Source organism: Thalassophryne amazonica, chromosome 21 (assembly GCF_902500255.1).
Source record: "Thalassophryne amazonica chromosome 21, fThaAma1.1, whole genome shotgun sequence".
NCBI classification, from domain to species: Eukaryota; Metazoa; Chordata; class Actinopteri; order Batrachoidiformes; family Batrachoididae; genus Thalassophryne; species Thalassophryne amazonica.
In genome coordinates, this window is record NC_047123.1 from 17,097,655 (window position 1) to 17,122,935 (window position 25,281).

Consider the following 25,281-nt stretch of genomic DNA (forward strand, 5'->3'; position numbering starts at 1 on the left):
AGTGGGAAGGAAAAACTCCCTTTTAACAGGAAGATTTTCCTATAGATTCCTGTTCCTTCCTATAGATTTTCCTAGATATTCCTGCTTTTTCTGAATAAAACTACCTTTATAAGACAACCACCTGTTTAAGACATAGCATTTGGGGAACAGAGAAATGTCTGAACACAAACTTAAAAAAAAAAAAAGACTGCCTTTATTTTTTTTTAAATTTATGGGCAGCCCCCCCTTTCTTTCCACCCCCCGAAGCTCATACCTGTCTCTTGGAAGTCACACATTCAGGATTTTGGAAAGCTTTCCTCTCAAGTCTTGCAGGTGTTTTTTTTTTTTTTTTTTTTTGCTCTTTGTGCACAATCTTGTAATGTTACACTGCATTTCTTGGCTGCTTGAGAGTTGTTTGACTATGCTCCATTAATCACAGTGCACCTAAGTAGCTTGCATGATAATGTGAGTTCCAGAGGTAGTGTTTATTTAGCTTTTGCTTCCAAGCAAAGAAAGCCCAACATATTGGGTGGACAAACACTGCATTAAGCAAAACCCCAAATGAAACTGGACTGCAAGCATATGCTATATTACAAGCAATTTGTTCATCAAATATCTGAAATTTTGCTCTCATGCTTGTCTGACAGAAAATTAAATTGTTTGAGAACTAGCTCTCATCTACTCTTTAAAGCAAGAGATCAGAACACTTTTAAATCAAGAAGGCACCTCCTCAATTGCCTGTCATGAAAAAGGTATCAAAAACACAAAATGCGAGGTTTCAGTGAACTATGAATGAAATGGGTAAACATGAGATTTGTTAGTACTCCTAAACCTGAAGAGTCTAACGGCCAGATTTATGTACTTATCACAAAAACCCAACTTGTTTCAAATGAATATGAATCACAATAAGTATGCCTCATTTATTAAACGGGGTCGTCCCCATCGTATACGACGGCAGAATACAAGTTTTATTTAATGACACAGAACTTTTTAATGATATTAAAAACTTTTTTGCAGAAAAGTACACTCTGCGGACTTTTGAACGAGCCCTCCTCCATGCTTGTAGTCCTCATAGAAGCTGTGTGATGTGCACAATGTTAGTCATGTGGCTTTCCAATATCCACTCGTAAGGCAGAGTAATCTCACGTGGTGCACCAGAGTGTCGGTAGAAGAGATGCTTTACTACCTGGCTGTGAATGTTGTTGAATAAGCCTCTCTTGCTCCAACACGTAAAGCACCCTTTACAAATATGAATAGAAGTGATCAGAGTAAGAGGGCCTCATACAGTTGCATGTGGTGCACCAAAGAGCATCGGTAGAGATGCTTTACTACTTGGCCGTGAATGTTGTTGAATCCTCTCTCCCTTCAACAACTGACACATAAAATACTGTTTATGGAAGGAGGGGGAGGGGCCCTCAAACGGTGAGGAGTGGTTGTTTTCAGTGCAGAAACGCATTCCAACAAGAACACTCAACTTCATGGAAGTGCAAAATTTGTGATGTGGTGCTTTGTGTAATAGCAGACAGAAATTGCTTTCAGATGTGGCATGACGACCAACAAAACATAGACCATTTTGTATATATTGTTCAAAATGTGCATTTGTTTGCTGAACCTTTATTTTGTACAAGGTCCTGAACTACCTTTATAAAGTGTCACAATAGTGTTTTGAATAAATGTGTGTGAACATTATTTTCTGCTTTTTTCCTTTCTTATGATTGTAAACCTTTTTTTACACTGATAAAACACCACTATAGCATATATATATATATATATATATATATTCTGAAAGTACAGGTTGTCCTGAAAAAGAGATGTACTACTTGATTGTGGGATGCAGGGTGAGTTTTTAACAGCAATAATAAAACATTTTTGCCTGGCGAGTGAATGCCCAAAAAATGCCTTCGGACCCCAGGGGGTTAAGCCTAGTGTCCCCAGAGCTTAGTGACAGCCACAAACACCTTTTTATGACACTAAAACATAATCTTCCAGAGTAACAAACCAAGCATCTGTTCAGTTATCACATTACTTTTTCTCTATTTTGATCTGTCTGTGTATCTCTATCTCTATATATCTCACCATTTCTATCTAAGAAGCTGATTGTCTGGGTTTGATATAAAAATTTGATTTCACCTCAAAGTGATGTTAATTAGTGACCTCTGGTATAAACTATGGCATTATCTGGGAAGTGGGTAGAGTTCCAGCAATGGAAACAAACCTTCAGGCTCTGTCCACCAGGTTCCATAGATGGAATGTTAGAGGGGCAGGTGTACTCACATCAGTCCTCCTGGACTCTGTTTCAGAGCTATGTGGTGCCACCTACTTTTATAAATGGTGAGACATACAAAGGTCAAGACCCAGACTATAAGACCTTCCTCACCATGATGAATTTTCAGAAGTCTTGCATTCAAAACAAAGTAACCTCAAACTTTTTATGTGGCGTTTTCAAGGATGTAGCATGCTGAACATTGTGTATATGTCAGACTTGTGCAACCTTGCAGTTGTTCTTTGAGACTGAGACACCAGGGAAGAGCATATGCATGTGTGTGTATAGAAACTATTGATTAAAGCATGGGACTAGAAGTGGATCTCTTGATTTGACTGAAAACTGAGTGGCAGAGTCTTGACTTCATGCAGAGTTGTGTTGCTTCACATCTAAAGCTTATTTTAATTGGATTGCAGTTTGTGGCCTGCATAAAATTATCATCTTTCTTTTCCTCATTTCTCTGATTTCAGAGAGAGCCTGGGTCCACAGAGGGGCCTGTTTGGCTTGTTCTTATGCTTTTGCATCCAAATAAAATCATGGTTTGTTTTTTTTTTTGTTTTGTTTTTTAAATTGGACATGAAATTATCCTGAACAAAAATGCTAAGTTTTGTTCAAGGCCACTGAGTATCAGGGTACTTACAAAGAACTGATGCACAATGAACCCTTTTTTTTTTAACCAATGTATTTGTAATAATCCTGTGAAGGATGGAAGTCATGATTTTCAAATGGCATTGAAAATTACATCACCATGGAACAAGGTAATTAACCAGGAAGGACAGGATGATGCACTCTTATGTAAAGGACTCCATTTGAGCGTAGTGGTGCACAGGTTATGTGGGTTTTGTCATTGTAATCCATTTGTTGCTGAGTTATGGGCATTCAGAAAAATCCAACAAAGGTCTAAGGTCGGGTTTGGGAGCATTTGTCACCACACTATGGAACTACTTCAGTCTGTTGGCCAAGCAGGTTTTCGATACCACTTAAGGTAGCAAAACACTTATCCAGGCTCACTATACCATCCCATTAACCTTCCAGTCTACTTGGTCATAAAAAAGATAAAAGGAATTAAAGGATTAAAAAGCACAAGAGTAAAATAAATAAATAAATAAAAAGCATAGTAACACAACATACTAGCCATAAGTAAGAGAAAACAAGTGCGTCTTAAGTCTAAACTTGAAAGTCTCCATAGAATCTGACTGCTTTATTGACACGGAGATCATTCCACAGAATAAGAGAAAGCATAAGAGAAAGCTCTGTGACCTGCAGACCTTTTATTCACCCTGGGGACACAAAGTAGTCCTGCATCCTGTGAACGCAAAGCCTGGGCCGGTATGTAGAGTTTAATTAGATCAGCTAGGTAGGGAGGTGCTAGTCCATGAACAATGTTATAGACTAGTAGCACAACCTTGAAATCTGATCTCACTGACAGGAAGTCAGTGAAAAATAGGTGTAATGGGGTCAAACTCTCTGCTTCATGTTAAGTCTGGCAGCAGCATTTTGAACCAACTGGAGATTCTAATGCTGGACTGCGGTAACCCAGAAAATAAAACATTGCAATAATCCAATCTAGAAGAGACAAATGCATTTATCAGGGTCTTGGCATCAGCCATAGATGAGATGGGATGAATCTTTGCTATATTTTGCAGATGGAAGAAAACAGTCCTCGTAATATCTCTAATGTGGAGGTCAAGGGACAACGTAGGATCAAAAATTACCCCAAGGTTCCTCACTTTGTCCATATGATGTATGACACATGAACCAAGGCTAAGCACTAACTGGTCAAATTGATGCTGATGTCTTGCTGGACCAAGAACCATCATTTCAGTCTTATCAGAGTTTAAAAGTAGGAAGTTACTAGACATCCAGCTTCTCACTGATGTAAGGCAATCTTCTGAAGATGTCATGTGGATGAGATTAACAGCAGTTATCAGCATGTACAATTATCATCACCATAGCAATGAAAGGCAATCCCAAAATGCCGCAGTGTATGCCCAAGGGGTGCTATATAAAGGGAGAAAAGCAGGGGGCCTAAGATGGATCCCTGTGGAATCCCAAATTTCATCTCACTAAGGTTAGGGGTAGTGTTATTGTAATAACAACTTGTTGCAATTTGGGAGATTTTGTTCCTACAGACTGGCAGAATGGGCTCTGCAGTTTCTAGCAAAGAACAATTACCTGGTTTAAACTAACTGCATGGGGTAAGTGCACTGCTCTCTCCTCCTGGAAAGGTGTCTGCAAGGGTTATTCATAACAGGTTTCAGTTACTTGTCATTCAGCAGTCAGAGCAGTCTGTCTTTACACCCAAAAGTTCAACCATGGACTGCATCCTAGCCCAAAGAGTACGCATTTAACACAAGCAAAAATATCAGCAGTGCTTTGGTAGCCTATGTTGACTTTTGAAAAATTCTTTATTTGCTTGAATATACTTTTCTATAGGATATGTGAAATCCCTTGTACGGAACGGGGAAAGATGGTGCTCATGATAACACCAGCTGTTCGACCGAATGCTGCAACATTCGTCTTTTACTCCTCTTGCTAGTCTTTGAAGGTTTCGACGGTCCTCAACTGACTGATCGGGGAGTTTCATGAAGTATCCATGTTGGGTGTTGAGGTTTTTTTGGCAGTCAAAAATGGTTGGTAACGCACTACAGGGGAAAGTTCAATTTCCAAGCTTGTGCACCTGTTTCCCTCCCAATCTTCATTGTACTATCAAAGCCAAAAAGTCCCACATGATGGCGTTTAGATTGACGCAGCTATTGGCGAGAATGCTGTTGAATTGCAAGTAGGAGTGCAGAGGATATTTGGCTAGCTGTTGCGAGCTGGCAGCCGGTTGTGGCCAGCCTACAGCGGAACACAGGTTTGTCAACGCGGGGGAATGTCAGAAGGTGGCTCTTTAAAAAGGAAACTACAAAGGGAGGATTGTTTTTGCCCATAATGGGTATACTGACCTCACTTCTCTTTAGCAGGCCAAGGTTTACACAGTGGAGTTGAGGTCGTGTAGGCAGCAGCACATCTTTTGAGCTGTCAACATGACACTTTTGCATTTATTCATTTATTCTGTTTGAGATTTGCTGCCTTTGTTACTCATAAATTTTAATTTCGCGCAATGCCTTTGCGCACCATGAAGGCATCTTTAATACTAGGAGTGTAGAAACACTCTTTCTGTACATTTTCACACCACTGCAGTTTATTTTTCTGCTTTGTTGCATTTCTGCACCTCACAGCCCAGTGTTGGCCTATTTTTAAAGAATTCAGTTGAATACATATTTTACATCTCACAGCAGGGGTCTAGAAGTCTTCTTGCTCACAGCTGACTGCTCTGTAGCATCTCCAACAGACTCTAATGAGACTACATCTAATGTAGGTGTGTAGTCTGATTATGCAACTGACATTCATGCCTAGTCTGAACATAGCAGTTGTCACATATGCTCTTTGAGTCTAATATATTGGGGATTTTGCAGCATTTAGAATAGAACTGTACTGAGGAAAAATAAAGGTAATGATGGGTGGGTAGGGAGAGTTCCCATGGGATAAAGCTTTTCAACCTACCATCCCTGGTTCTCAAGACCAGGCACTTAAGTGGCTCTAGGGCAATTCTATGGTAATGGAATTACAACAGCAGCAAAATCTGGACATATGGCATCGAACCATGACAGATTAGCTCAGATTGTTATTCCGTTACCGTAGAATTGCCCTCTACTCTTCTTTTTTAGATATACCTTAGCATACACTAGTCGAGTTCTACCTTAGAATTAGAATGTATTATAGAAGATATATCTTACTGAATTTTCATGAATGTCAATTTAACAATATGGAAATATTCTTAAACTCAATATACACATTAAAGGCTAATTTTCATAAACATTTCTAGTCTTATTCCAGAAAGTCCCAATATTAAAGTTGGTGCTGTCTGAATGTTGAAGGTATTGAAGCATTTTAGAAAAATAGTTTTTAAAGTTTGATGGATGACCTTCACATATCTTGTTATAAGATGACTGTCTACATAGTTTATATACAGTTTAGTTGGAATTGGTATTAGTTTTGAAGGTATTGTAGCCTATGACCAGTGGCTGCCTGTGAGAATGGTCCATGGAGTTTGCTACTGATTAGCCAAATTCAAGAAAATGCCAACCACTTTATTTACACACCATGGATACCAGCTTTGGTTGGAGAAGTAACCACCTTCCAACTGATGTCTGGTACAAGAGGAGATGGGGTCTAATCCAACTCAGACTGTAGAATCTGGGGATAAGCGACAGCACCAACGAGCCCCAGGGCTTATATAGGACTTGGTTCTTCTCCTGTTGGAAGAAGCCAACACTATCTGTGGTTGAAACAACAGTTTCCATTTTCTTTAAAACTCTCTGTAGTCAAGCATGCCATGTCACCAAGCAAATAGCAGAATGCTCCACATGTGGACATCCATTCATTTCTGGAGATTAGATTAGGTGGAACTTTATTAATCCGTTGGCAAGACTCCCTCAGGGAAATTGAGGTTTCAGCACTTGGATAGCAGCACACAGAGTATCCAAAGTAAAAGTAAGACACAGTTTGCTAAATATAAATACCAGGAATGGTGCTCGCGATTGGCTCATTGGCAACTACTGTTCCCCTCCTACCCGTCCTGTCTTCCTGTTACTCCTCCTCCCCGAGTGAGGAGCTGTACAAATTGATGGCCTGAGGGACAAAAGTTTTTCCAGTCTGTTGGTCCTGTGCTTGGGAAGAAGCAGTCTGTGGCCTAAGATGCTCCACTGGTTGCTGATGATGGTGTGCATCGTCCATAATGTTCAGCGGTTTGTCCAGTGTTCTTTTCTCTGCCACAGTCGCCGCTGTCCAGCTTCATGCCAACCAAAGAGCCCACTGGTGCTCCAGTGCTGCTGATCAGTGTCAGATGTGGTGTCTCTCAGCCCGACATACTGTGGCCTGTTTGGGAGTAGCTGGAGTTCCAAGTGACCAGGCAGGGGCCCCACTCACATCCTGTTCAGTTTGTCCTGAAGCACAAGGGGCTGGATGGTGTTGAAGGTGCTCTCGAAGTCCAGGAAGAGAATCCTCACTGTGTTGCGTCCCTTATCCAGGTGCGAGTGGACTGTGTATAGGTAGAGGGCGGCATCCTCTATCCCAACACCTGCTCTGTATGCAAACTGCAGACAGTCCTGGGCATGTTGCTGTGGTTTGAGGAGGCTGAGGAAGAGCCACACCAATGTCTTCATCAGGTGTGAAGTGAGTACTAGTCAGAAGTCATTCAGGACACTGGGCCAGTTCTTCTTAGGAACTGGAATGATGCATGAAGTCTTCCAGAGGGTGGACACTCTCCCTAGCTGCAGGCTAAGGTTAATGGTGTTGTATTTGTTCTCCCAGTTTAGTGGTGCAGGTCTTCTGTAGTCGGGGGGGCTTACAAAGCAATCAACTGGATTTATGGGATTATTAACCATCAGGTGATAAAGATAAACCCTCTTAAATAATTTTAAAGTCAGTGTTAAGCAGAAAAGAGGCAAAATTCTGCAAGGGTTTAAAATGTCCAACGCACCTTGAACACATCAGCTCGCAGCTCATGTAGCTGCGGCGCTCTGATCACATCCGCTGCCTTTTATGATGAAATGTTGAATTTGTGGAAATGATTGTTGTACAAAAGCTTCAGATATCTGGCGCTGAGACTGTTGTGCAGTTTGAAGCAGAAACTAGGTGTTAATCCGTGAACCGCGTCATTAGGGGGACAGTTCAGTCTGCGGCACCGGGCCTGTTGCTTTACTGGGATGAAGCTTCCTCTGCTGTCCTCTGACCTGGTCCACGGTGATGTATGGAGGAGGTTGTGTTGTAGTGGGGGTGGCTGCTGTTGTGACGTCTGGGGGAGGTGTGCTCAGGGAAAGATGGCTATAGTGAAGGAGAGGGTGTGCGGACATGGACTGGTTGAAGAAGTTAAGTTAGTTTGCCTTCACCATTGTTCCCCTACAGCTGTGGTCTGTTTTCTCACACCCTACCAGAATTCCATGTTTTCCTTGAGTTTCTGCTCAGTCTTCCTCCTGTAGCTGTCCTTACTTGCCTCATGTAGTGTTTCATCTCCCGGTGTGCTGCCTTCGCCTCCATGTCCTACTTCTGAAGGTGGCCATCTTCCTGTTGAGGACAGCTTTGAGTTCCCACATTACCCATTGTTTAGCCTTGGTTAGGGAGACCACATCTGCACAGAAGTTGAGATAATCCTCAGTGTGTCAGCCCCTCTGTCCTCACCGTGCGGGTTGATCACCTCATCCCAGACCGTGGTGTTGTAGCAGTCTCTCAGGGCACCTTCCATTTCAGGGGACCACCTCCTGATGGAGCAAGTGGTTACTAGATGACTTTAGACTGGGGGTGTACTGTGGCTGCAGGTGGACCAGGTTGTAGTCAGACTTCCTAGATGGGGAGGGGTGTGACTGATTTTCTCACCGACCTGGTAAATTGTTACAGTTGTACACAATCGAGTAAATTAAAGAAATCACTTGGATGATCAAAACATCTTGAATAAACATAACCAGACCCCTCCTACCGAGCGGCAGACTGCTATAGGCTAGTGACTAAACAATAGCTCTAATTAGCACCTATTGTGCTCTAGTTAGCACCCTCCTAATGACAGGGCAGCTGTCCCTCCTAATGATGGGACGGACCCTCTCCTAATGGCTCCCTTGACGACTCTGCTGATGACGTGAAAGACTCATTACCATGAACAAAAGACTGAAACTGCTTTGACCTGAGTACCCCATTGTAAACAGGGGATAAAGCGTGTCTCAGACCCCCTCCCCGGTTAAGGCTGGGTTTCAAACGTTTCACAAAGAATGCCTCCTTGACCCCTCTCTCAAACCATTTCCAGCTAACTCCAGCTTTTGTGACTTCGTGATTATTCTTCTCTACAACAGTCAAGACAGAAGTCAGACCACCGGAGCAAGAATTTTAGCTGAGGAAGCTTCTGTGATTTGAAGCGCAACGTCATCACGTCAAGCAACCCAGTCCAGTCGAAGATTCAAGCTTCTCTACTATGGAAACCACCTGGACAACTGAGAGCCTACACAGAATCTTGAATACAGAAGTCTGTTTGCTTAGGGAGAAAACTTGGGAGAGACATCTGGACAGACTGCTGGCATTTAATTGCAACTCATGAAGAGCTGTGGGTCACATTACCCATTGGACTTGGGGACTTTACAATGGGGATCCTTATTTTTGTTTTGCGTGTTTGACAGTTATTTGTGGTGTTTATTTTATTGGTAGTATGGCCAAAGCAGTTGGTCACTTCTGAGTATTGTCTGTTTTCTTGTTCAAAAATGAACAAGCATTTACTGCCTGCATGCTTGTTCAGGGGGTTGGATAAGGTTAAACTTCACCCTTGTGATTTTTGGTGCTGCATAAATAGAGATCACCTCCGTGACTGGTCAGCCTTGACTTTAGTATCAGATTATACACACCTATTTCCATCCTATATTGCCAATTCAAAAACTGGACGATTGTGTTAAACACTGTCTTTGTATTAATTTCTTTTTAATTGAACAGTTTTTATGACCTTTACTGACATGCAAGGTCAAAAGGTGCTTTTGTAATCACTTCTCATTCCACAATTTGAGCTTCAGTTGTCAAAAGATCTGAGCAGTGAGTGAAATTAGTTTCTAGGCTGTTGCTGTGTAAAGGTCCTTCTGCCTATAGAAACTGTATTGCAAAGACTTTGTCAGGTTACGTATGTTGCGCTATTCAGCAGTTCAGTTTTGAACTTGGTTTTTGTTCCTTCAAAACATGCAGAACTGGAGAGTTCAAAATGTAAAATCACAAATTTGAAATTAGATATTGCAATATTGCTCTTAATTAGTATATAAAGGTCAGGAAAATGTAATTTTAAATTGAAGTTCATGGCTGCAGTAAACGGTACTGTTTTAACTGGGGACAAAAGGGGCTTTATAGGGTTATAGGCCATGTGTACTTTCATATAACAATGACTTCTTTCCAGAAGAAATTTTTATTTTAATGGACTTAATGCGTGGACTAAATTTTGCTGCAATCTACCACAAGTGTTTGGTCAGTATAGTAATAAGAGTCTAAATTCATCAATTGTTTCTATAGAATTTGGGGGGAGCATCTACCCAGACACATTGTACAGCAAATGCATCAAATTTCTTGCACAATCTTTTATATAAATGCCTGGTAATGAAATATTTCTGATAAATCTGGTGTTGAAAGGAGTCTACATGATTGAGGTACCAAACATATTTCTGAGCCTGCAAGTTACAAGTGTGCCTGTACTGCCTTAGTGTTGTAGCCAAGGCTTGAAAGGGGGGAAAAATATAATACAAAGGACATTTGCACAAAAGAAGCAAAGTATGGACTTCTGTTTTGTAAATGTTGTGTATAAATGTAACAGACTCCTCAAATTGAAAGGCTGTGCCTATGGGCCCTGTTCCACTGGCGTTTAGGAGGATTTGCGTATGGATTGCACACACAATTGACCCATATTCGCCTAACATCCGCAGTATCCGTGTAACATGCCTTTATGACTCGGCCGTCATCCGAACACGTCCGTGATCATCTGCAGAGGCACGCGTGCCCGTTCAAAAATTTGGCTGCGGATGACATCCGCCTTACATGCTCTATACATACTCGATTCATACACAATACATACTCACTCTATGCGCTGTATATCTGCCGTTAACCGCTGATATCCGCAACTGACGGGGATTTGCGGCTTGGCAGCGGACTGGGACAGTGTGTAAAACAGATATACATCGTGCCTATCATGTCCACATCACAAACTAAAATATGTTGTAGCGAATGCATATAAATTGGCCAAGAATAAAGCATTTTTATTACATCTGCTTTGCAGCTGAATGCGTAACAAACATGTCACGTAAACCCAAAGTACTATATGTGGCAGAAAGCGATGTGCCGGTCCGGCTGTGTAAATCCACAAAAACGTAGCTGCTGCAATCGGGTCTCCTCCAGGACTCTTATGTAACACCAACAAAATGAAGAGTTGCTGTTTAGCCACAACTCACGGTGAAGTCTGTTTTGTGACACTCTCAAAAAAAAACACCGTCTCACACCCCGAGCGGCTTCCCCCCTCCTGCTCCCCAAACTCATGAACAGTTGACCCTTGCATGACAAAATGAACATTAACTGTGTTCAACTTGTCCAAGTACAGCACTTGCTGCAGAGGCTGTATTGTTGGTGTGAATAGTGATGCTGAAAGGCCCGAGCGCGCTTATTTTATATCCGCAATGCAGATGCCATACAAGCGCAACAAATGCGCGATGCATTCATAATACACCCGTAATACTGCCGTGATGATCTCAATGTGTTGGATCAGTTTTCTCACTACATGTCATATAACCATGATTGTTCATCATATATTTGCTATATATTATTAATATATCCGTAACTCATACTGGGACATTTGTCAATTTTGGCCATTTTTGTTGCAGACAGCGAACGCCCGTAATTTGTGTACTCAACTCATGTGCAATTAATCCTCTCCCCAGTGGGACAGGGCTCTAAAATGGTAAGTCTCTTAGGCTGCTCCCTTGTTTGCACTCGGGGTCGCCACAGCAAATCCAAGGTGGGTCTGCATGTTGAATTGGCACAGGTTTTACGCTGGATGCCCTTCCTGATGTAACTCCACATTACATGGAGAAATGCGGCGGGGTGGAATTTGAACCCGGAACCTTCTGAACTGAAACCAAGCGCATTAAGCACTTGGCCACCACCAGGACCTGTGGTACCAGGTTATAAAACTAAACACCGCTCAATGTTTGGAATTCTAGTCAAAAAGCTGAGCACATGCCAGAGTCTACTTTTAACCTTTTTGACTAATTGAAGGTCTAGAATCCACAGCAGTCGAGACTTCACAAACTGCTGAACTCCGGGGCCTGGTTTCATAAAATAGTCTAATCTTTTAGTTTATTAAACTTGATTAGTGGACTATGGTTAGTCACCCAACATTATCAATCTAATCACCATTTTACATCAATGGCTAAACTTGTAGATTAGCCATCTTAACGTTAGTTGCCGATTTTCATGGGTATCGTGGCCTATGGAGTGCCATTGCCAAAAAAAGCCTCAATGCATGAGGTTTTACCCAGGTTGGTCATTGTAATGAACTATCCAGCCTTTGTTTTTACCTACAAATACAAATTGCAGAATGTGCTTAGCTCCTAGCCTAGTAGTTCTTCTTCTATATTTCCATCAAGCCTTTTTGTGTACACAACGCTGCTCATCATAACAGTGACGTCCAATGGCTAATGTGAGAACTGCCACAAACACATCGTGACAGCTGTCTGCTTCAACAACAGAAAGAATACAAGTGACATAGAGGTGCTCTCGAGTGTTCCATCAAGTGGTGGTACATGATAGCCGCCATTTGAGGTAGGACACCGACATTTTGTGGACAAAAATAAGATTAGCCTCCTCTGTACCAGGCTAAAAACATTAGCCATCTAAGAGCTCTATGCAACGACTACCGTCAAAAGGTTAGTCGATTAAGCTAGTTTACTTGACTAAAAGATTTAACTGCTTTATGAAACCGGGCCCAGTTCAAGCTTGTGAAGGCACTAAATTTTATCTTGAGTTTTCTGGAGTAAGGGCCCGATCCCACTGGCGTTTAGGAAGATTTGCGTATGGATTGCACACAAAATTGTCTCATTCGCTTAACAGCCGCAATATACGTGGAACATGCTTGTATGAGTTGGCCAACACCCGCACACGTCCGCATTATCCACAGAGGCATGTTTTTTCATTAGCAGGATTTTTGAGCTGCATAAAAGTTTTGGCTGCAGATGACATCCGCCTTACATACTCAATCTGTGCGCTGTATATTTGCCGTCATCTGCTGATATCCGCAACTGACAGGGATTTGTGGCTTGGCAGCAGACTGGGACAGTGTGTAAAACGGATATTTTGCGTGCCCATCATGTCCACATCACAAACTAAAATAAGTTTTAGTGACTGCATACACATTGGTCATGAATAAAGCATTTTTATTACATCTGCTTTGCATCTGATTTGCGGCGGACGCAAATCAGATGTGTTCACAGCTGGACACCGTTCTTTGTTCTACTGGCTGCCAAGCACTCTGCGCTGGATGCTCCGTATATAAAATAACTTCATGGCGGATTAATCATTTTATTCTGCAAATTGGCTGTTGAAAACGGCTCTAATCACCTCCTGAATCACAGGAAGCTGCAGCTGGGCCGTTCGCGAGAATGGCTAACAAGCTGCAGAAAGCATTTTGAGCCGTCTAAAGGTAATTATTTGACTTGTTTACATTGTCAAGGCTTGATAAAACAGTTGCATGTTTTTTCCTTGTCTGCAGCTGTTACAGTATTTATTCCTGTTTATAACAGATTTGCTTTCTTGTTATAATCGTTCAAACGAGCTGTTCTCTGATGCGATCCGCTGATGTCACCACTCGCCCTGTTCACTGCTTGTTTACTTGAATCGACTTGTCCAAGTCCAGGAAATGCTCCGGGGCTGTATTGTTTTTGTGAATAGTGATGCCGACAGCCCGAGTGCGCTTCTTTTGACCGCAATGCAGATGCCGTGCAAGCACAACACGTGCGCGATACACCCATAATACTGCTGTGATAATCACAATGCGCCGGATCCGTTTCCTTACTACATACGTTATACAACTGTGACTGTTCATCATATATCCTAAAAGTTCCCTGAAAAGACTTCAGTTAATTCAAAATGCTGCAGCTAGAGTACTGACAGGGACTAGGAGAGAGCATATTTCACCCATATTGGCCTCTTCATTGGCTCCCTGTTAATTCCAGAATAGAATTTAAAATTCTTCTTCTTACTTATAAGGTTTTGAATAATTAGGTCCCATCTTATCTTACGGACCTCATAGTACCATATCACCCCAATAGAGCGCGTCGCTCTGACTGCAGGCTTACTTGTAGTTCCTAGGGTTTTTAAGAGTAGAATGGGAGGTAGAGCCTTCAGCTTTCAGGCTCCTCTCCTCTGGAACCAGCTCCCAATTCGGATCAGGGAGACAGACACCCTCTCTACTTTTAAGATTAGGCTTAAAACTTTCCTTTTTGCTAAAGCTTATAGTTAGGGATAGTTAGGCTTATAGATATAGTTGGAGATGAAGTGGCTGACTGGTGAAGCTGAAATCTCGTTTGGCGTCTGGATGATCTGTGAGTAGAATTCTGGCAGGATCTATGTTGCCCTAGTGCCTAGTGGAGCCGGTCAGCCCGGCCATCCACGTCTTCCCCGGATTGATCTATTTTCAGCGGCGTTCTCACAACCTAGGTCTGCTTCGCTGGGTTCCTCTGCTGGTTGAAGTCTACGTTCCAGTCCCAGCTTCGGCCAGGGTTGTCCTGGTAAATGCCAGATCACTGGCAAACAAACCTTTTCTTTGGGATGTTTTTAGTTCCTGTGATCTGGATTTTTTTTTGTTTTGTTTTATGTGTAACTGAGACGTGGCTAAGTGCTGGGGATTCTGGTGCTCTTGTTAAGCTTTTACTGGTGGATTGCTGCTATTTTAACTCCATGAATTTCTGGGAGAGGTGGAGGCACAGTGGCAGTATATAAAAAGGATTTTAAACACAAGCAGTGTTTGTCAGTCCTCCTTCCCCAACTTTGAATGTATTCAATTTGAGATGGGTCAGTTTAATCCTGTTCTCTTGTCTATCACCCTCCCAAGTACAACAATTTTATTAATGACTTTTCTTAGCTGAGATCATACCTAATTACGATTGTGTTTTAATTATGGGAGATTTTTATTATTCATGTGTGTTGCCCTGATAGGCCAAAGGTACGAGTCTTTTTAAGCATTGCTGACTCTTTTCATTTGGTTCACTCTGATTGGTCCCACATGATTGTGGCCACACGCTGGATCTGGTCCTTTCCTGCGGTCTGTCGGTAACTGACCTAGAAAATTGTGTTTTGGATTCTCGGATCACTTTTCTGTTTCATTTTCTATTGACTTAGTACAGACTGCAGCGCAGCCCTGTGCACGCGCTCAGCGTCGTCGGGATATGAACTCCTCTACTGCTGCTCAGTCTTCTGCTGCCTTTCAGCAGTTATGAACATCTTTTAAAGTTTCTGCCTGTGACATAGAAGAGCTTGTTTCCTGGTTGTATTCATGTCAAACCATTTTGGATTTGGTGGCTCCATTTAAGACTCACTGATCAACGGTTAATTGAGTCTTTGTTAAATGACAGAACTCGTGAGGCCAGGAGGAAATGTCGCCGAGCGGAAGTGGAAAAAGGACAGATTGCAGGACACTTTTCAAAACTGGAAAAACTGTTGGCGCTGTTATCAGAGCACAATAAACCCTAAGCACACAGCCAAGATATGAAAGGAGTGGCTTCAGGACAACTCTGTGAATGTCGAGTGGCCCAGACCTGAATCTGATTGAACATCTCTGGAGAGATCTGAAAATGTCTGTGCATCGACATTCCCCATCCAACCTGATGGAGCTTGAGAGGTGCTGCAAAGAGAAATGGACAAAACTGCTCAAAGATAGGTGCACCAAGCTTGTGGCATCATTCGAGAAGACTTGAGGCTGTAATTGCTGCCAAAAGTGCACCAACAAAGTACTGAGTAAAGTGTGAATACTTACGTACATGGGATTTCTTTTATTTTTAATAAATTTGCAAAAATTTTAAAAAAAACCCTTTCATGTTATTATAGGGTGCTGTGAGTAAAATTTTAAAGGGAAAAACATTTACTCCATTTTGGAATAAGGCTGTAACATAAAATGTGAAAAGTGAAGCACTGAATACTTTCCAGATGCACTATAGGTTTATAGGAATATTGAGTTCCCAACTTGCATCTGTTCAGCTCTTCCAATCCTTGGCACGTTCAAGGTCCAAACTTAATCTGGAACCTTCGCAAAATTATCAGCAATGGTGTGTGATGGTGTTGGACCTAGTTTGAAAAACTTTGTAGCAGTGCCACAACAAATTCAATCCATGAATAATTATTTTTGTGTAGCAGGAGTCCAATGAAACGGACCCTGCCTGAGTATAATTTAGTTAATAATCACCTTTTAATCAGAAATATGAACTACGGAAACTGGATTTGAAAATCCTCCCAGCACTTCCTTTGTGGACTTTGTGTTGATTATAATTAGTTCTGGGGTGGTTGAGGAAGACAAGTTGGTTTGGGGAAAAGATGAGCAGGTGTCCAAAGTAAATCTGTGGCTTCTAGTACAGGGTAGAGAAGAGGACATGTCATAAACATTCTCCATCCGTCGATGCCTCTTATTCCTCTTCCACACTACAAACCAATGCAAATGGCCTGCAGGACCATCTCAAAGGTGGTGACACTGTTCAATATCTGATGTCCTGTAGGTTCCACAGTTTTATGCAGGATTAATGGTTCCATACTGCGATGGATGGGACACCAGCACGTCTGACCAGAAAACTAATGCCAAGTGCGCCCCCTGAATCATGTCGGTCTCTGGAAGTGATGCAGACTGGCAGTGATGATACTTGTTCTGTATTTTGAAGGGGGCACACATTATGACAAGCAGCAGCTCACTCACTCATCTTCAAATCCTTATTCCGATTAAGGGTCACTGGGGGTTGGAGCCCATCCCAGCAGTTTGAGATGGGGTACACCCTGGACAGGAGCAGCAGCTCCTTTTTTGTTTAATCCCTTTCGACCCAGATGTGTGCTGGTGAAGAGCCCACATTCTACAGCGCCCCCTGGCAGTAGTTGCTAACTGTTGCAGACATCCAAGAATTCTGTGTTCCATTATTTAAGTGGAATGTTGGAATTTAACTTGTATGTTGACCCCAACTGGCAGGTATTGGTAGGTTGGTGACCTGTTATTATTGGGGCAACATACCAGTTATACTTTGACTAGATCCATTCAAGGGTCTGTGTCAATGGAACAATCTTACTTCAGATGGATTTTTCAACTCATAGGTTATAACCCTAATTGATCGGAACAGCCTTTTGGCTAACTTCTCCAGTTGTTAAAAGTGCCTTTGTCTTCCACTACCAGAGCTTTAGTAGAGTGAAATTCTTTCAAAACTCTGCCTGAAGGAAAAGAGGTAATGTGTTCTATTTATGGGGCACATTTGGGATGATGTCCTTGATCCCTTAACCTAGACACCATCCTGTCCTCCTGTGGGAAATGGCTGTGTGGCCCACAGTTATGTCCAGGTTGCCCTCTGCAGGCATGATGCCAACTGTGCACACTTGATTTGTCGTTTGGGGGGAAGCAATTCTGCTTTTATTTCTATGCTGGTGCCCTTCATGTGCCTTTGTGATTTATAATGCGGTAAGCCACACATGGCTGCGGTAAGAAGCTGAGCAGGAACTGAAGTACATGGATGCTGGTGCCATTAATTATTGATTCATTGCGGGCAGTAAGGTAGAAGGAAGAGATGAATACAACCCCTGGCAAAAATGATGGAATCACCGGCCTCGGAGGATGTTCATTCAGTTGTTTAATTTTGTGGAAAAAAAGCAGATCACAGACATGACACAAAACTAAAGTCATTTCAAATGGCAACTTTCTGGCTTTAAGAAACACTAAGAAATCAAGAAAAAAAGATTGTGACAGTCAGTAACGGTTACTTTTTTAGACCAAGCAGAGGAAAAAAATATGGAATCACTCAATTCTGAGGAATAAATTATGGAATCACCCTGTAAATTTCCATCCCCCAAATTAACACCTGCATCAAATCAGATCTGCTCATTGACATTGACCCTATGCCATGACATTGATCCTATGTGTCTTTTTGCAAGGAACGTTTTCACAGTTTTTGCTCTATGGCAAGATGCATTATCTTGAAAAATGATTTCATCATCCCCAAACATCCTTTCAATTGTCCAAAATATCAACGTAAACTTGTGCATTTATTGATGATGTAATGACAGCCATCTCCCCAGTGCCTTTATCTGACATGCAGCCCCATATCATCGACTGTGGAAATTTAGATGTTCTCTTCAGGCAGTCATCTTTATAAATCTCATTGGAACGGCACCAAACAAAAGTTCCAGCATCATCACCTTGCCCAATGCAGATTTGAGATTCATCACTGAATATGACTTTCATCCAGTCATCCACAGTCCACAATTGCTTTTCCTTAGCCCATTGTAACCTTGTTTATTCTGTTTAGGTGTTAATGATGGCTTTCGTTTAGCTTTTCTGTATGTAAATCCCATTTCCTTTAGGCGGTTTCTTACAGTTCAGTCATAGACGTTGACTCCAGTTTCCTCCCATTCATTCCTCGTTTGTTTTGTTGTGCATTTTCGATTTTTGAGACATATTGCTTTAAGTTTTCTGTCTTGACGCTTTGATGTCTTCCTTGGTCTACCAGTATGTTTGCCTTTAACAACCTTCCCATGATTTTTGTATTTGGTCCTGAGTTTAGACACAGCTGACTGTGAACAACCAACATCTTTTGCAACATTGCATGATGATTTACTCTCAAGAGTTTGATAATCCTCTCCTTTGTTTCAACTGACATCTCTCGTGTTGGAGCCATGATTCATGTCAGTCCACTTGGTGCAACAGCTCTCCAAGGTGTGATCACTCCTTTTTAGATGCAGACTAATGAGCAGATCTGATATGATGCAGGTGTTAGTTTTGGGAATGAAAATTTACAGGGTGATTCCATAATTTTTTCCTCAGAATTGAGTGATTCCATATTTTTTTCCTCTGCTTGGTCTAAAAAAGTAACTGTTACTGACTGCCACAATCCTTTTTTCTTGATTTCTTATAGTGTTTCTTAAAGCCAGAAAGTTGCCATTTGAAATGACTTTAGTTTTGTCATGTGTGTGATCTGCTTTTTTTTCTACAAAATTAAACAACTGAATGAACATCCTCCGAGGCCGGTGATTCCATAATTTTTGTCAGGGGTTGTAGTTGGACAGCGGGCAAGTCACACCTCCAAACTTTCCCATGCCATTTATTCATAGAAATGTCTGAAGCATATGGAGCAGTTGAACCTTGTTGGGATTGGAATTTTATGGTCACCTTTGAGGACATGGTAGATCAAAGCGTATTATTAATGTCGCCCCTTCTTGAGGTCTCTGGTGAAATGTATTAATTCAACGATAACCTTGTCAGGAGAGGACACTACTTTCCACAGTGTACTTCTGTTGTAACACCACATCTCCTTCCATATTATTGCAGCAAACAAATCCATTGTGATTATTTCATCTGAAATCTGTTCTGATGGTACTCCAGAGATGTATAATGTCTAGGAATGTCAAATCATCTAATCGCTGACATTAAAGGTTAGGGGTTGACACAAAATGTGAGGGATGTTTAATGCTAATGGCGGTTGAGTTGATGCTAACTTTTAGGGACACTAACTGTTGGGAAATGTGGCTTGCACATTCTAAATGAATCCTCCGTGATATCACCCATCAGTTTTCTGATCAGCCATATTGAAGCACAAATGAGACGCAGCTCCACATGGCACTACCTTGGGATTCCCTGGTTCAATTTAATTTTTAGCTACTTCAGCAATATTAGTATGACCTGGGTCTATCAAATGAAGCCCAAACATGTCCACTTTTGTTTAGTTGACAAAGCTAGCTAAGGCTAACAAGCTAAATACCCTGGGATCAGGTGTTTTGATATTTTTGCGGACTGGGTGGTTTTTCTTATAATGGGCAGCTTGGGTGTGGGTATTAAAAACTGACAGGCATATTGCCAATGTCTCCAAGCTACTGATGCTTGCTAAATGGTGTTGATGTTGCTAACATACAGACTGTTTTGGCTACACCAGTAAACGGCCAATGCTTGCTGGGTCCTCAACCCAGTGTAACAGTATAGCTCACTCCCAGGGGGAAGTTGTCCTAGGATATCTTACCCCTACCCTAGATATCCCGCCACTCAATATCTTGCCAAAACGAAGTTTTGAAAGGTATGTATGTTTTTTTTTTTGGGGGGGGGGGGGGGGGGGGGGGGGGAGATTGTGGTTTCTGTTTTCAGGTTGTATATTGGGTCTATTTGTAAGGGGGATTTAAAGGTACTTCAGAATGGGAATATCCAGGGGTGGGGGGTATATATATACTGTTCCACCAGCACTAGGTGTCACTCAAAGTGACTATGCCCCTAATTATTCAAATGTATGCCTTAAAATGGAAACTAGCAAAGAGGCAAAAACTCCCACTACCCCCAAAGCTGTAAATGAGTCCCTTCAGCTTCTCCCATCTTTCACACTCGGTCACCACAGCAGATCCAGGGTTTGTGCTTGGAGCATGTCTTACAGCTATACAGTACATCTGGAGGCAAAAGGACCCTGAAGACTATATTCTGCAAAATGTTAGAAATCACTTTCATAACTCTTGATTGATGTTGTCTCTTTGGGCGGGTCTAATTTCCACTCAAACAACTTAATTGACCAGTTTTATCAGGTTGTTGCACATGTTACGTCAACATGGCCCAAAATAAGAGGGTACACTGGTCCTCACTGGCATCTGTTGGAACGCTAAATTTCAGCAGTGAACATGCAACAGCTTTTACAGTGTTACTTACAGAAACTGTGCACACTCACTGATTAACCTTGGTATGGCTCATCACAGGAAATATTCTTAGAATTGGTAGCTTACATGGGCAATAACAATCATGTTTAGTAATAAAAATGTGAACCACCAGCTTATCTATAAACAAACATCCTCTTCATATGTGATCATTTGTTCTTTCTCCATTGGTTGAAATTGAAGAGCTAATTAAGAATTCAAATTAATGCAATATTGGGTCACTTAACAATGCATTGCACAGTCTTCTCCTATTCACTGTTCTGGTCCTGCGTTGCATTTTATACTGACTGCATTTATTCCCAGGTTATATTGCACCTGCAAGGATGTGTCCCGCTGCCAAAAACTCGATTGTCAATGCGTCGGGAATCCAGTTGGTTAGAATTAAATACAATCTTGACACATGGTAAGAAGTGAAACTAGTTTGTTGTGTAGTTTGTGGAGGACAAGTCTATATTGAATTATCCAGGCAGATTCTATTAATCCTACACTCCACATGAAATCTCTTGCTACATATCAGTCCTTAAAAGTAAATCATGTAGGGTTTCAGGGGTCTGCAACAACAAATTTTATCCATTGGAATGGCCCCGTGCCATCTATATGGGAGGGGCCCCCCTCCATGGAGGTCACCATGTTGATACGGTAGACCAAACTGGACATACTTGCTCTGCCTGTTTTGCAGTGCAGCCAGAAGCTTGAATAAAGTCACTCTTGGAAACTGTCTACTGGTTGCTAGTGCAGGCTAGCATGCTCCAACTCTCATTTTTGTGAATCGGAGGATCGTACATATTATCGCAATAGAGCACCATATTCCTGTTGCCAAAGAAACAAAATAACACTATAATAGAATCTGCAACCTAACCACTAGATGGTACTAAATCCTACACACTGTTGCTTTAACCTCTCTTAAATCAGTGTATCTAATGGAGATGTGCTTGTGTTGTACATTCTTGTCCTGGTGGGCCTATTTATGCAAGCAGTCAAGCTTCTTTTTACTTGCTATTTTGGCTGGGGGTTTTGTCAGCTTGTGAACATAAAATAAGATGTGTCCAGTCGTGCATATTTTAGGGGAAATAAAGTGTCATAATCGCAATCATTCAGTAACAAAGTGATAGTTAAACATGCATGATTAAATAAAACCAGTTTTTCTTGCAAATTGTAGGAGATGCTTGAATGTACTTGGGTAGTTTGATTGCCTGACACTTTTTAATGTGGAAAGCGGTGACACATTTTATTTGTAGGCATGTGGTGTGCACTTCAAAGGGAGTGCATTTGCACATCAAAACCAATCCAAAAACCCTAAGGTAAGATCAGAAATGCTGTATGCACTCCAAAAAAAAAAGACTCCCCAACTGATTCTGGTGATCAGTCTGACATATTTCTAATTTTTTTTTTTATAAGTCGCATTTCATTCATCAGAGACTTGTGTGCTCCATTCTCCTTACAGTGCATTCAACATGCTCTCTCCAGATGGAGCGCATCTCATACGGTCTTATTTGCAGTACATTTGTGTGTAAATAGCTTTTTATGCAACAACTACTCAAAACCTTCCATGCTGAGCATCCTGCAGGTCTGGATGAGAGTCCGCTGTAGGGGTCCAGCGAGAGCGGGGTCATAAGAGGGGTGCCGCCACACAGTGAGCCCATTAGGGATGCTGCTGCCTTCTGTCTGTAGCCAGGTGCCGTCTGGAGCGTGTGCGCTTCCTGAGAACGGAGCCGTATGGTGTTGTTGGAGTCGTACTGTTTTCCAGCTGGAACGCCAAAAGAAGTTCTCGACATGGGATCCTTTTATGTATACTTACTTCAATCCAAATGTCTCCAGGCTCTTAATATGGTGCTCGCTTTGGAGATAAATGGTAATGGTGCACTGCATTTGTATTTTAGATCATTTGCTAGGTGACTTATTGAAGGATGACTACTTGATCTAGGGATACCTTATATTCTGCTTCTTTTTTTTTTTTTTTTTTCTTCCTCTAGGTGAAAATTCAAAATCCTTACTGACTGCGATGGTAACAGTAACGACTCAGGTTTTGGCATCCTTGTAACAATGCTAATACAAGAATACTGGTCAACTTTTTTTAAATTTTATTTCTTGCATGGACTTTGAGAACTGATTTAGGATAATTTTGGGGTGCTGAATCCGAATCACAGCTCAGATTTCTTCTATCACATCACGTTTTTGCAATCTGCATGTTCCCTATTGATGGATTACGCAAAAGTTGCTCATTCACTCACGAGTTTAAGTCCACTAATCATGCACAAAATCAGCTTTAAAAGCATAGTTTTAAATCAGGTTTGCGAAATGTGAACAATAGCTCTTGTTTCAATGGACACTCAGTTGGGACTCTGGCAAGGGTGGTTGCATCTCCTCCTCCTTTGTTTCTCTGCCCCAACCTTCAAAAGTCCCAACTTCACCAGACTGAATTCTTCCAACTATATTTGGAATAACCATGGAATTGATCAGCTGGTCTCAACACTATTGATACCATCTTTTCAACAAGGAAATCAGGGCTGGGGGACCCTGCTTGTCCAGGTGGAAACTATCTTGCAGGCTGTTCTTGACGCCTGGGAGAAGTGGCATGTTGCATGCTTGGCACCACTCTGTCAGATGTTGAGGATTTATTCTTTGCTTTTATGGCAGGAGGGCTTTTGTTGCTTGGATTAGGCACTGCCTAGGTGGCAGCAATGCAACAATAAGGATGCTAGTTTCTGTTTTCTGCAACAGAAGAGAGGTGCACTTGATGATGATGGAGCGCATTTACAAAATGCCACAAAACAATAAAATAATTCAAATTAAAGTACTTAGTCATTTGCAGTCAATCTGGGTAAATCATGGAACCCATTGATTGTTCAGCTAAGATAACGTTAGCCGATTAAACTGGTGCACTGAACACCATAGAAGAGAAGGTGTGCTTGATTTTATTCACTACACATTTGGAGAAACGATGCATTTTTCCGAGCGGCCCAACCATGTAAAGAAAATAAAGGTTTCACAATAAGTTTTGAAATTTATTCCCCAAAATTTTCATAAAAGATGTACATCATTGAGTCCACCCACCACTTTAATCATATCTTAGATCTTGTTCTGACTTATGGTATGGAAATAGAAGACTTAACAGTATTCCCTGAAAACTCCCTTCTGTCTGATCATTTCTTAATAACATTTACATTTACTCTGATGGACTACCCAGCAGTGGGGAATAAGTTTCATTACACTAGAAGTCTTTCAGAAAGCGCTGTAACTAGGTTTAAGGATATGATTCCTTCTTTATGTTCTCTAATGCCATATACCAACACAGTGCAGAGTAGCTACCTAAACTCTGTAAGGGAGATAGAGTATCTCATCAATAGTTTTACATCCTCATTGAAGACAACTTTGGATGCTGTAGCTCCTCTAAAAAAGAGAGCTTTAAATCAGAAGTGCCTGACTCCGTGGTATAACTCACAAACCCGTAGCTTAAAGCAGATAACCCGTAAGTTGGAGAGGAAATGGCGTCTCACTAATTTAGAAGATCTTCACTTAGCCTGGAAAAAGAGTCTGTTGCTCTATAAAAAAGCCCTCCGTAAAGCTAGGACATCTTTCTACTCATCACTAATTGAAGAAAATAAGAACAACTCCAGGTTTCTTTTCAGCACTGTAGCCAGGCTGACAAAGAGTCAGAGCTCTATTGAGCTCAGTATTCCATTAACTTTAACTAGTAATGACTTCATGACTTTCTTTGCTAACAAAATTTTAACTATTAGAGAAAAAATTACTCATAACCATCCCAAAGACGTATCGTTATCTTTGGCTGCTTTCAGTGATGCCGGTATTTGGTTAGACTCTTTCTCTCCGATTGTTCTGTCTGAGTTATTTTCATTAGTTACTTCATCCAAACCATCAACATGTTTATTAGACCCCATTCCTACCAGGCTGCTCAAGGAAGCCCTACCATTATTTAATGCTTCGATCTTAAATATGATCAATCTATCTTTGTTAGTTGGCTATGTACCACAGGCTTTTAAGGTGGCAGTAATTAAACCATTACTTAAAAAGCCATCACTTGACCCAGCTATCTTAGCTAATTATAGGCCAATCTCCAACCTTCCTTTTCTCTCAAAAATTCTTGAAAGGGTAGTTGTAAAACAGCTAACTGATCATCTGCAGAGGAATGGTCTATTTGAAGAGTTTCAGTCAGGTTTTAGAATTCATCATAGTACAGAAACAGCATTAGTGAAGGTTACAAATGATCTTCTTATGGCCTCGGACAGTGGACTCATCTCTGTGCTTGTTCTGTTAGACCTCAGTGCTGCTTTTGATACTGTTGACCATAAAATTTTATTACAGAGATTAGAGCATGCCATAGGTATTAAAGGCACTGCGCTGCGGTGGTTTGAATCATATTTGTCTAATAGATTACAATTTGTTCATGTAAATGGGGAATCTTCTTCACAGACTAAAGTTAATTATGGAGTTCCACAAGGTTCTGTGCTAGGACCAATTTTATTCACTTTATACATGCTTCCCTTAGGCAGTATTATTAGACGGTATTGCTTAAATTTTCATTGTTATGCAGATGATACCCAGCTTTA

General features: G+C 41.4%; 1 protein-coding gene and 1 long non-coding RNA gene across 3 annotated transcripts in view; one reads left to right on the forward strand and one right to left on the reverse strand.

Annotated features, from left to right (window-relative positions):
* slc24a4b (solute carrier family 24 member 4b) overlaps positions 1-25,281 on the forward strand; it is a 101,080-nt gene that overhangs the window by 31,301 nt on the left and 44,498 nt on the right. The gene's annotated exons all lie outside the window — the stretch shown is intronic.
* LOC117502985 lies at positions 94-23,612 on the reverse strand. The gene is made up of 3 exons (XR_004558447.1): positions 23,512-23,612; positions 16,077-16,081; positions 94-104 (listed from the first exon to the last, which is right to left on the reverse strand). It is a non-coding gene; the product is annotated as an uncharacterized LOC117502985 (long non-coding RNA).